This window comes from Octodon degus, unplaced genomic scaffold (assembly GCF_000260255.1).
Source record: "Octodon degus isolate 3935 unplaced genomic scaffold, OctDeg1.0 scaffold00209, whole genome shotgun sequence".
In the NCBI taxonomy this organism is placed as follows: Eukaryota; Metazoa; Chordata; class Mammalia; order Rodentia; family Octodontidae; genus Octodon; species Octodon degus.
Window position 1 is genome coordinate 485,917 of NW_004524785.1, and position 11,510 is coordinate 497,426.

An 11,510-nucleotide genomic window follows, 5' to 3' on the forward strand; every position below is an offset into this window, starting at 1 on the left:
AACGTAGGTGCACATATATCACTGTGACATGATATCAGTTCTTCTGCAAAAATTCCCGGGAGGGGGATAGCAGGATTGAATGAGATTTCCAGTCCTAGTTTTTTAAGGAGTCTACACACGGATTTCCATAATGATTGCACCAGACTACATTCCCACCAACAGTGGAGAAGGGTTCCTTTTTCCCAACAGCCTCTCCAACATTTGTTGTTGGTTGAATTCCTTATGATAGACATTCTTTCTGGGGTAAGATGCCATCTCAGTGTTGTTTTAATTTGTATTTCATGGATGGCTAGTGATGTGGAGCATTTTTTTTTATATATTTATTAGTGTCTATAATTTCGTCCTCTGAGAAGTGTGTGTACATCTCAGATGATCATTTCTGAATTGGGTCTTTAAATCTTGAGGTTTTTTTTCTGGCACTGGGGATTGAACTCAGGACCTTGTGCTTGCCAGGCAAGTGCTTATTCTACTGAGTTATCTCCCCAGCCCTCTAGTTTTTTATAAATTCTAGAGAGAAGACCTTTGTCTGAGTGCTTATTAGTTAAGATTATTTCAAAATTTCTGGGTTATCTTTTAACTTTGTTGGTAATTTCTTTTGATGTACAAAATCTTCTCAAGAACAGGACATCTCAGTAGTTATTTCTTTGAAGTATTACCTGTGTGATTTGATTTTTGTTCATGAATTCTTTGCCTACCCTTATGTCTTCAAGAGTTCCTCTTGCTTTCTCTTCTAGGATATTTAGTGTTTCTGTTTTAATGTTTAGATCTTTAATCCATTTTGAGATTAACTTAGTGCATGGTGATAGACCTGGTTCAAGTTTGAGTTTTTGGCATGTAGAGATCCAGTTTTTCCAACACCATTTGTTATAGAGGCTATCTTTCTTCCAGTAAGCATGTTTGGCCCTTTTGTCAAAGATAAGGTGGCTGAGTGTGTTCATAGTGGCTTCTGCATCTTCTAATCTATTCCATTGATCCTCAGGTCTGTTTCTATAGCAATACCATGCTGATTTTCTCACAGTAGCTTTGTAGTATAATTTCAAGTCAAGAATTGTAATGCCTCATGTCTTGTCTTTGTTGCCCAGGATTGTCTTTGTTATTCTAGGTCTTTTCTGGTTCCAGATAAATTTTAGGAATGATTTCTCTGGGTCTATGAGGTATGTTGGTTTTAGTTAGATAGGGATTGCATTACATCTGTCCAACAGTTGTGGGAGTATGACCATTTTCACAATGCTAGTTCTTCCTATCCAGGAACAGGGAATATCTTTCCATTGTCTGAAATTCTGTGCAATCTATTTTATCAGACTACTGTAATATTCACTGAATAGATCTTTGACTTTTTTAGTTAGATTAATTCCAAGGTATTTCATTTTCCTCGGTGCTATTTTTAAAAGTATTGTATCTCTAATTTCCATCTCAGTGTGTTTGTTATCTGTGTAGAGGAATGCTACTCACTTTTGGGTATTGACTTTGTATCCTGCTATGCTACTGAATTTGTTTATGAATTCTAGTAGCTTCTTGGTGGGGTTTTTTGGGTCTTTCAAGTAAAATATGATGTCATCTGCAAATAATGATAGTCTAACTTCTTTGTTACCTATTCTTATTGTTTTTTATTTCTCTCTCTTATTTAATTGCTCTAGCTAATGATTCCAGAACTATATTGAATAAGAGTGATAATAGAGGACATCCTTATCTTCTACCAGATCTGTGAGTAAAAGATTTCTGTTTTTCCCCATTTAGAATTATGTCAGCAATTTGGTTTTCATAGATGGCTTTTATCAGATTGAAGTGGATGCCATCTATTTCAATTTTCTGTAGGACTTTGAACATGGATGAATGCTAGACTTTGTCAAATATTCTGCATCAATTGAGATGATCACATGGTTTTTAGATTTGGCTCTATTGATATAGTGTACTACATTTATAGATTTGTATATATTGAAACATCCTTGCATTCCTGGGATGAATCCTACCTGGTCATGGTGTATAATCTTCTTGATCATTTGCCGTTTTCTATTTGATAGAATTTTATTGAGAATTTTTGCACCTATGTTCCTGACGGCAATTGGCCTATAGGTTTCTTTTTTACTTGTGTCTTGGCATCATTTATGTAGCAGTATAATTCATGCCTTAATGAATGATTTTGGGAGTACTGCCTCCTTTTCAATTTCATTGAAGAGGTTGAGGAGTATTGGGGTTATACCTTTGGTAAATTTTTTGTGATTTCAGCTGTGAATTCATCAGGACCTGGACTTTTTTTTGTCGGTAGGTTTTTATTACATTTCATATTTCATTGGCTGTTATTGGATTATTGAGGTGTTATATCTTCTTGATACACTTTTGGTAATGTGTACCTTTCTAGGAATCTGACCATTTTTCTGTCTCTTTTATTTTGTGAGACCAGAGATTCTCAAAGTAGCTGCTGCTGCTCTACCGAATTTCCATTGTGTCTGTGGTAATTTCACCCTTTTTCTTCATTATTTTTGTATTTGAATTTTTTCTTTCCTCTGTTTGATGAGGATAGGTAGGGGCTTATCAATTTTACTTAATCTTTCAAAGGAACCAGGTTTTTGATTTGCTAAGTCTTGGAATTGTTTTCTTCATCTCTATTGCATTAATTTCTGCTCTATTTTTATAATTTCCTCTCATCATTGGGTTTAGGGTTTGATTTTCTCTTCATTTTCTAGACATTTGTGTTGCAGCATTATGGTGTTTATTTGTTCCTATTCTCTTTTTCTAATGTGTATGTTCTCAGCTATAAATTTTCCTCTCAGAACTGCTTTCATTGCATTCCATAAATTCCGATAAGTTGTGCTTGAATTTTCATTGAATTGTAGGTGTTGTTCAGTTTCTTGTTTAACTTCATCTGTGACCCATTGTTTGCTGAGGAGGGTGTTGTTTCATTTCCTTGTATTTATGTGGTTTTTATGGTTTCCTTTGTCGTTTATTTCATTTCATTGCACAGTGGTGGTAAATTTCTGTCTTCTTGCATGTACTTAAGCATGACTTATGGACTAGTAGTGGTTTGTTTTAGAAAATGACCCATGTGCACCTGAAAAAATGTGTACTCAGTTGTGGTTGAGTGGAGCAGTCTGTATATGTCCAATAAGTCCATTTGTTCTAAGCTCTGGTTCAATGTTGCTACTTTTTTTTCTAATTTTTTGACTGTTTGACCTATCTTTTAGGGATAAGAGGTTGTTAAGGTCTCCTGTTAAGATTGTGGTATTGAAAATTATATTTTTCATTTGCATTACTATCGTCTTATATGATTGGGTGCTCCCATGTTTGGTGTGTACATATTTATGAGTGTTACCTCTTCCTCTTGATTTTTCCCCTAACCAGTACATTGTGGCCTTCTTTATTTCATTTGATTTTTCTTGATTTGTAGTTGATACTGTCTGAGAACAGGATTGGTACCCTTGCTTTTTTCTGGGATGATAGGATATTTAGTGTTATTTTCCATTCTTTGACTTTCAGCCTATGAATTTCTTTATGAGTTAAGTGTGTTTCTTATATATAGCTTATTATTGGATTTTGCTACCTAATCCACTGTGCCAGTCTATTTCTTTTAATTGGCAAATTCAGTTCATTTGCATTGATGGTTATAATTGAAATGTAATGACTTATGATTGACATGTTATTTACCTGCTATTGATTACTCCTTTTTCTCCTGTTTTTAATTGTTTGTCCTATTTATTGGGTTCCTTCTGTTCTCATTGGTGGAGTTCTGATCATTTTCGTCTCTCTCTAGAATATCTTTTTAGTTGTCTGTGTAGGGTTGGTTTGTCATCATGAAATTCTTTAGTTCTTTTTTGTCATAGAAGTATTTCATTTCTCCATCAAACTTGAGAGTTTTACAGGGTATAATAGTCTTGGCTGGAATTTGTTTTCGTGGAGGACTTAAACTCCTCTGCTCCACGGTCTTTTTGACTCCATGGTTTGTAAAGAGAAATGTACCATTTTTCTCATGTGTTTTCCTTTAAATGTGATCTATTTCTTTTCTCCATCAGCTTTTAGTATATTGTTCTTGTGCTGGATTTCTGGAATCTTGACTATTATATGTCTCACTGTGTTTTTACTTGGGTTGATGTCCTTTGGAGTTCTATATGCTTCCGTTAACTGAATGTCAATTTGTTTTCCCATATTTGGGAAGTTTTCTGCTATTACTTCTCCACTTATTCTTTTTATATCATTTGTATTGACCCCTTCTTTCTCATTGATGCCTATTAGTCTCACATTGTTCATCTTAGCACCATCTTTTAGGTGATGAATTAATTTTTCTGCATTCCTACTAACTAGTTGTTTTTACTAGATCTTTTATTGTATTTTCACTAGCTTCGATGGCATCTTCAAGATTTGAAACTCTATCTTCACTTTCACTCAAAAGGTTTTGTAAGCTTTTGATTGAGATTTTATATTCCTCTATATCACTTTGACTGTGCTTCATGATTTGTATTTGTTTCCTATATTGCTCATTCAAGGATTCTATCATTTTTGGATTCTCATGTAATTTTTTATCAGTGTCTTCTTGAGAAGCAGTTATTATTTCTTGCATTATAGTTACTCTTTTTTTTTTACTTCAGAGATTATTTCTAATGTTATATCTTCTACATATTTCTGTAGTTGATTCTTTGCTTCAGACGCTATTAATTCAGAGATTTTTTTTTTTAATTTCTGTGGCTCTATTTTTTAACCTTTTTTGTGTGTGTTTTAGTGAAAGGTCTACAGGGTGTTCAGGGTCCCATTACTAGATTGGACTCATAGTGATCTGACTCTTTACAGCCTCCCGACAGCTGTGGTTACAGGCACAGGCCACCATGCCCAGTCTCAGTTATTTCTGATCTGAGCTCCTCTATACCTTTCTATGGTTGTTTCTTTACTGATATTTCAGCTGTGTGATTCCCAATTTCTTCTATTCTTGTGCCTTCTACATTTGTCCTTGGTGGCCTCCATGCCTGACATTACATTTTTCTCCTTCTCTTTGTTATTTTCTGTGGCTCTGTCCTCTGACCTTTGGTGTAGAGCTTTGGTACATTTATAACCTTAGCACCTACTGAAATTTTTACCCAAGAGATATATGATTGAGGAAGTTGTATTTTTGTATTTACAGAACTACAGTAAGGAACACTAATATTATGTAATGATATTTAGCAGTTGACAAACTTTTGTAAGTAGTGGATTTTTATTTTAGACAGTAAGAGCAATCATTATGTCTGTATAGCTAACAGATATTAAATTCTGAATTTGTGTTTAAGTTAGTGCTGCTAAGTTCTGATTGATCACTTCCGCTTGATATACCTGGTGTTTTCTAGACATACTAGTTCATCCTGGTTATCTTTTGACCCCTCCTCACTAAGAGAGAAAGAGGGAGGATGCTTTTATAGATCTGTGTCTAGCAAAGTGTCTCAGCTTACTAGGTGCAGATCTATGAAGTTTGAATTCATCTAGTTGTGCCTGGCTTGTGTGTGGCTGCTGTGCTCAGCTTCTTCCTGCTGCAGTCCTTGGAAGTGCTCCTGTTGTGCCCCTCTGGCAAGATGTTCTGCTCCTGGATTATCTGGGTAGTTCTGGCCCTTAGTCTCTGCAGGGACTTTAGATGCAGTTTCAGAACAGGACTATCTGCCAAGTTGGGCTAGATCTGGAGGGGTCCAGAGAGCAGGACAGAAGGATTCACTCACAAGTTGGGCCTGGGCTAGTTCTTGAGGGGTTGGAAGGGTTCCCCAGAGCACAGCTGAAGGTCTTACTCACACGCTAGTCTTGGGCTGGTTCTGGAGTTATCCAGCGGGTGCAGGGCAGCACAGAATCTCTCCCACACACACGCCAGACCTCTTTATGTATTCTTGGTAAAAGTCCTTTGTCTGGGTGACTGTGGGTTAATATTCATTTACCAGTTTGTTGGTTTTCTTTTTAACTTTGTTAACTTTGATTTCTTTTCATGTGCAGAAACTTTTCAATGAGATGAAATCCCAGTTTGAAGTACTTCCCATAGAATTTTGTTTTTGTTCATGAATAATCTGCCTATTCTTATGTCTTCAAGTTTTCTACCTACTCTTCCACTAGATTTAGTGTTTCTATGTTAATGTCTACCTCTTTAATCCATTTTGATGTTAATTTAGTGCATAGTGATGCCCCTGGATATAGTTTTAGTTTGGGGACTGTAGAAAGCCAGTTTTTACAGCACCATTTGTTAAAGAGGCTTTCTTCTACTGAACATATTTGGCTGTTTTATCAAAGTTAAAGTGGATGACTATGTTTACAGTTATGTCTGCATCTTCTAATCTGTTCCATTGATCCTTGGGTCTGTTTTTAATCAATACCATGCTGATTTTATCATATTAGCTTTGCAATATAATTTCAAATCAGGGACTGTGATGCCTCATTTCTTGCTTTTGTTGGTCAGAATTGCTTTTGCTATTCTAGGTCTTTTTTGGTTCCAAGTGAATTTTAGGAATGTTTCCTCTAAATTTCTGAGATATGCAAATGATATTTTACTTGGGATTGCATTAAATCTTCATGACAGTTTTGAGACTATAGCCATTTTCACAATGTTAATCCTTCCCATCCAAGAGAAAGGAATCTCTTTCTACTTTCTTAACGCCTCTTTGACGTATTTTTTCAGAGCATTGTAATTTTCATTGTATAGATCCTTTACTTATTTTGTTAGATTCATTCCTAAATATTTAAATTTCTTGTTTGCTAGTGTGAAGCATGTTGTTTCTTTAATTTGTCATTCAATGAGTTTGTTGTTTGTGTAGAGAAATGCTACCAATGTATTGGTATTCACTTTGTTTCCTGCTATGCTACTGCGTCTGTTTATTAATTTTAGGAGTCTCTTCATGGAGTATTCTGGGTCTTCCTTGTAGAGTAGAATATCATCTGTGAATAATGATAATTTAATGTCATCCTTTCAAATTTTCATTTCTTTTATTTTTCTCTCTTGTGTAGTGTTTCTGGCTAATGTATCCAGAATTATAACAAATAAGAGTGATGATAGTGGACATCCTAGTTTTGTACCTGATTTTAGAGTAAAAGTTTACAGTTTTTCTTCATTTAGAATTATGTTGGCTCTTCTATTTCTGTTATCAGTTTGAGTTATAGGCCATTTATTCTTATTTTATGTAGTAATTTATCATGAATTAGTGTTGCACATTGTCAAGGATTTTGCTGCATTTATTGAAATGATCGTATGATTTTTTATTTTGGCTCCGTTGATATAGTGTATTACATTTATAGATTTGCGTATGTTGAACCATCCCTGTATTCCTGGGATGAATGCTACCTGTTCATAGTGTATGATCTTACATATGACTTGCTGTATTCTATTTGATAGTATTTTTAAAAAATATTTTTGCATCCAAGTGTTTTTTTTGCCTGCAATTGTTTTTTTTTTTTTTTGTTTGTTTGTTTGTTTGTTTTGTTTTGTTTTGGTTTTTTTTTTTTCAGAACCAAGGATTCAGGCTTGCGCTTGCCAGGGAAGCACTTATTCTACTGAGCCTTCTCCCTGGCCCCTGCATCTAAATTTATGAGGGAGATTGGCCTATTTCTCTTTTTTGGTTAGGTCTTTCATTTTCGTGTTAGTGTAATACTTGTTTCCAGAAATGAGTTATGGAGAATTGCTTCTTTTTCAATTTCCTTCAAGAGTTGGAGGACTATGCAATTAAAGCTTCTCTAAATTTCTTGTGGAATTCCTCTGTGAAGCCATCAAGACCTGGGCTTTTCTTTATTGTTCATTTTTTTTCCTTTTAAAGCACATTTTCAGTTTCATTGACTGACGTTGGGTTATTCAGAATTTTTATATCTTTTTGATTCAGTTTTTATTTTGTATGTATCTAGGAATCTGTCCATTTCTTCAGTTTTTATTTTATTTTTTTGATGGAAACAGGGATTGACTCAGGTCCTTGTGCTTGCCAGGGAAGTGCTTATTCTACTGAGCTATCTCCCTGGCCCCCAAATTTCAGAAAGATTTTTTTTGGCTGGCTCAGGATGCTTTAAGGGCAGATCTGGAAAGGCATGTGGATCTGGGGATCGAACCAGAGTATCCTGAGCCTGAATGCCTTTGCTTAAGCATGTACTGAAACAACTGAGCTAATGGGCAGGCCCTCAGTTTTTTCAATCCTATCAGCATGAATATTTTGAAGTAGATACTGATAGTCTTTTGAATTTAAGCATGATCTGTAGTAATTTCACTCATTATATGAATTTGAATTTTTCATTCCTTTTTTTGATGAGATTGCCTAGGGGATCTATCAATTTTATTTAATCCTTCAAATAACCAGCTTTTTGATTCATTAATTCTTTGTTTTGCTTTCTTTATCAGAATTGTATTAATTTCTGCTCTGATCATTATAATATCCTCACTTCTTTATGCTTTGCATTTGACTTGTTCTTTTTCTAGAAGGCTGAGAGGTGCAGCATCAGGGTATATATCTGTTCTTATTTTGTTTTCCTATTATAAGAGTTTACCACTATAAATTTCCCTCAGAACTGTTTTCATTGCATCCCACAAATACCAGTAAATTGTGTTTGAATTTTCATTGGACTGCATATATTGTATAATTTCATCTGTGATCTATTCATTGCTGAGGAGGGTGTTATTTAATTTCCATTTGTTTATGGTGTTTTTGAGGTTTATTTTGTCATTAATTTCCAAATTCATTTTACTATGTTCAGAAAATATACATGGTATAATTTCAATTGTCTTCTATTTATTTAAGCATATTCTGCGGTCTAATATATAATCTATGTTAGAGAATGTCCCATGTGCAGCTGAAAAGAATGTGTATTTAAATGCTTTTGTGTGGGACTCTGTATATATCTACTAATTCCTATTATTCTAAGTTTTGGTTCAGCTCTGCAACCTCTTTGCTATTTTTTTTTATTGTCTCTTTGTGCTGACTCTTGGAAATAATGGGGTATTAAGGTCCCCCATTAAGATTATGTTATTGGTTATTTGATTTTTACTTTTAAAATTTATCTTATATAGTTGGGTGCTCCCATATTTAGTGCATACATATTTATGATTTGGTGCATAAATATTATAAAACTTTCTCTTGAAGTCTTTCCTTGATGAGTAGATAAATATATTCTTTTAATCTCATTTATTCATGTTTCGTTTGAAGTTCACATTGTCTACAAACAGAATAGCTACTCCTGCTTTTATCTGAACTCCTAGTGCATATAGTATTCTTTAACATGCTTTGACTATCACCCTACTATTTCCTTTTGACTTAAATGTATTTGTTTTATATAGCATATTTTTGAATTTTGTTTCTTGATACACTCTACCAGCCAATTTATTTTAATTGGTAGTTTGAGACCATTTACATTGGTGGTTATAACTGATATGTATTGACTTATCTTTTAATGTTATTTTCCCGTTGTTGATTCCCTACTTTTCCCATGTCTAATTTCTTGCCCTTTTTAATGTTTTCTTTCTGTTATTGTTTTTGCTATGCTAGTCATTGTGGTCTCTTTCTAGAATATCTTTCAGTAGTCTGGTAGGGTTGGTTTGGTCATGAATTTCTTTAGTTGCTTTTTTCATGGAAGTATTTTGCTTCTCCATTGATTTTTGAAAGATAGTTTTGTAGGGTACATCAATCTGGATTGGAAGTTGTTTTCTTTAAAGATTTGAAATATTTCACTCCAAGCTCTTCTTGACTTCATGATTTTCATTGAAATATCTGATGTGATCTGATGGGCTTTCCTTTATATGTGATGTTTTCCTCTAATAGCTTTTATTTTTTTTATTTTTTATTTTTGCAGAACGGGGGATTGAACTCAGGCCCTTGCGCTTTCCAGGGAAGCGCTTATTTCACTGAGCCATCTCCCCTGCTCCAATAGCTTTTAATATGTTGTTCATGTACTGAATTTCTGAGATCTGGATTATTATATGCCTAGGCATAGATGATTTCTGTTGATGATAATTGGACTTCTATGCCTCACTTATATGTATGTCAGATTCTTTCTCCATGCTTGGGAAGTTTTATGTTATTACTTCTGCAAAAAATATATTTATGTCATTTGTGTTGACTCATTATTTTTCATTGATGCCTATCAATTTTATGTTGTTCATCTTTGTAGCCACTTAATTATTATTTCTTGGTTCCTTGTTCTTTTTAGGAGATCTTTATTTGTTGGTCACTAGCTGCCAGGATGCCTTGAAGGTCTGAAAGCTTATCTTTAGTTTCATTCAAACAGTTTTTCCAGCTTTCAACAGGATTTTTAATTTCCAGGGTATGTCTTTGAATCTATTTCATGCATTTTATTTCTTTCTGATATGGTTCATTAAGGTTTTCATCATTTTTCTATGCTTGTCTATTGTTTTATCAATATGTTCTTTAGATAAGCTCAGCAATGATTTCATTATGGTTATCATTTCTTTTTTTTTTTTTTACCTAAGAGATTATTTCTGATCAGATTTCCTACATACCCTTCTGGTATTGTGTCTTTACTTCAGTTGTAATCATTTCCAAGATTTCAGGTGTGCATCTTCTCATTTCTTGAATGCTGGCGTCTCCTGGCTGGGGGCTGAGATTGCAGAAAGAACTCTTTATTTTGATTTCTGGTTTCATCCTTGTGAAATTTTTATGATACGTATCAATATAACTACTATCAAGACCACTGTAGGATGATTCTGTTCTTTAGGGACATCTTCTGTGTGTTGGAGATTCTTGGTTTGTTTCTGTCTTGAGACCCCTGCCTTCCCAATTAATTGATATTTGTATGTTGGCTTCCACTTGATACTGTCTTACATCTTTTGGTGTAGAGTTTTTGTGAGGTTATTGCCCCAGCACCTCCAAAGGGAAAACAAGTGGTTAAAACAAGTATGACATGCTAGCTTCAGCAGTACAATTAGCAATAGTAATAACATCAAACAAAATGTAGAAATTGATAAACTTTGGCTCTTATACTTTAGACTATATAAGCAAAGTCTATAGTTATATAAGAAAACAAATCATAAATTGGAAGCTTGTATGCAAAGTGTTTCCCGTTGTTATAATGGATGTACCCTGTGTTCCTCTGACCAGGTCAACTGCCAGAATACTGGTGCTTTACTTTATGTAGGGTGATGGGTCAAGCATCTGGACTCCTCTGGCCAAGCTAGTTGCCCACAATTCTGAGATCCTCTGCACCAGTCTTTGCTGGAGAATGGGCTGGATACCTGGGTTCCTCTAGCTAAGCTATTTCCCCAGAGTTCCCCGAGGCTTTAATCTGGTAACCCCAAATATTTGTTGAGGGCTGCTACTGATTTGGCCTCTTTCTAAATGGAAACAATTGAAGTTAAGGAAAATCTAGTTTTTGACTGGAAAAGAAACTTTCACTTCAGATGTGTGCCATTTTGCAACCAGACAGGAAACCAGGCTACAGAGCCAATCAGTTCACAAAGCACAGCATGGAGAAGCTCACAACAGTGGGGTCCTAATCCCAGCTCCACAAATACCAGGGGATGCCTGTACTTCTAGTATCCTGGATGATATATTTCCTTGTTTTTAAAGTAAGTTTGATTTAGAAGTTTT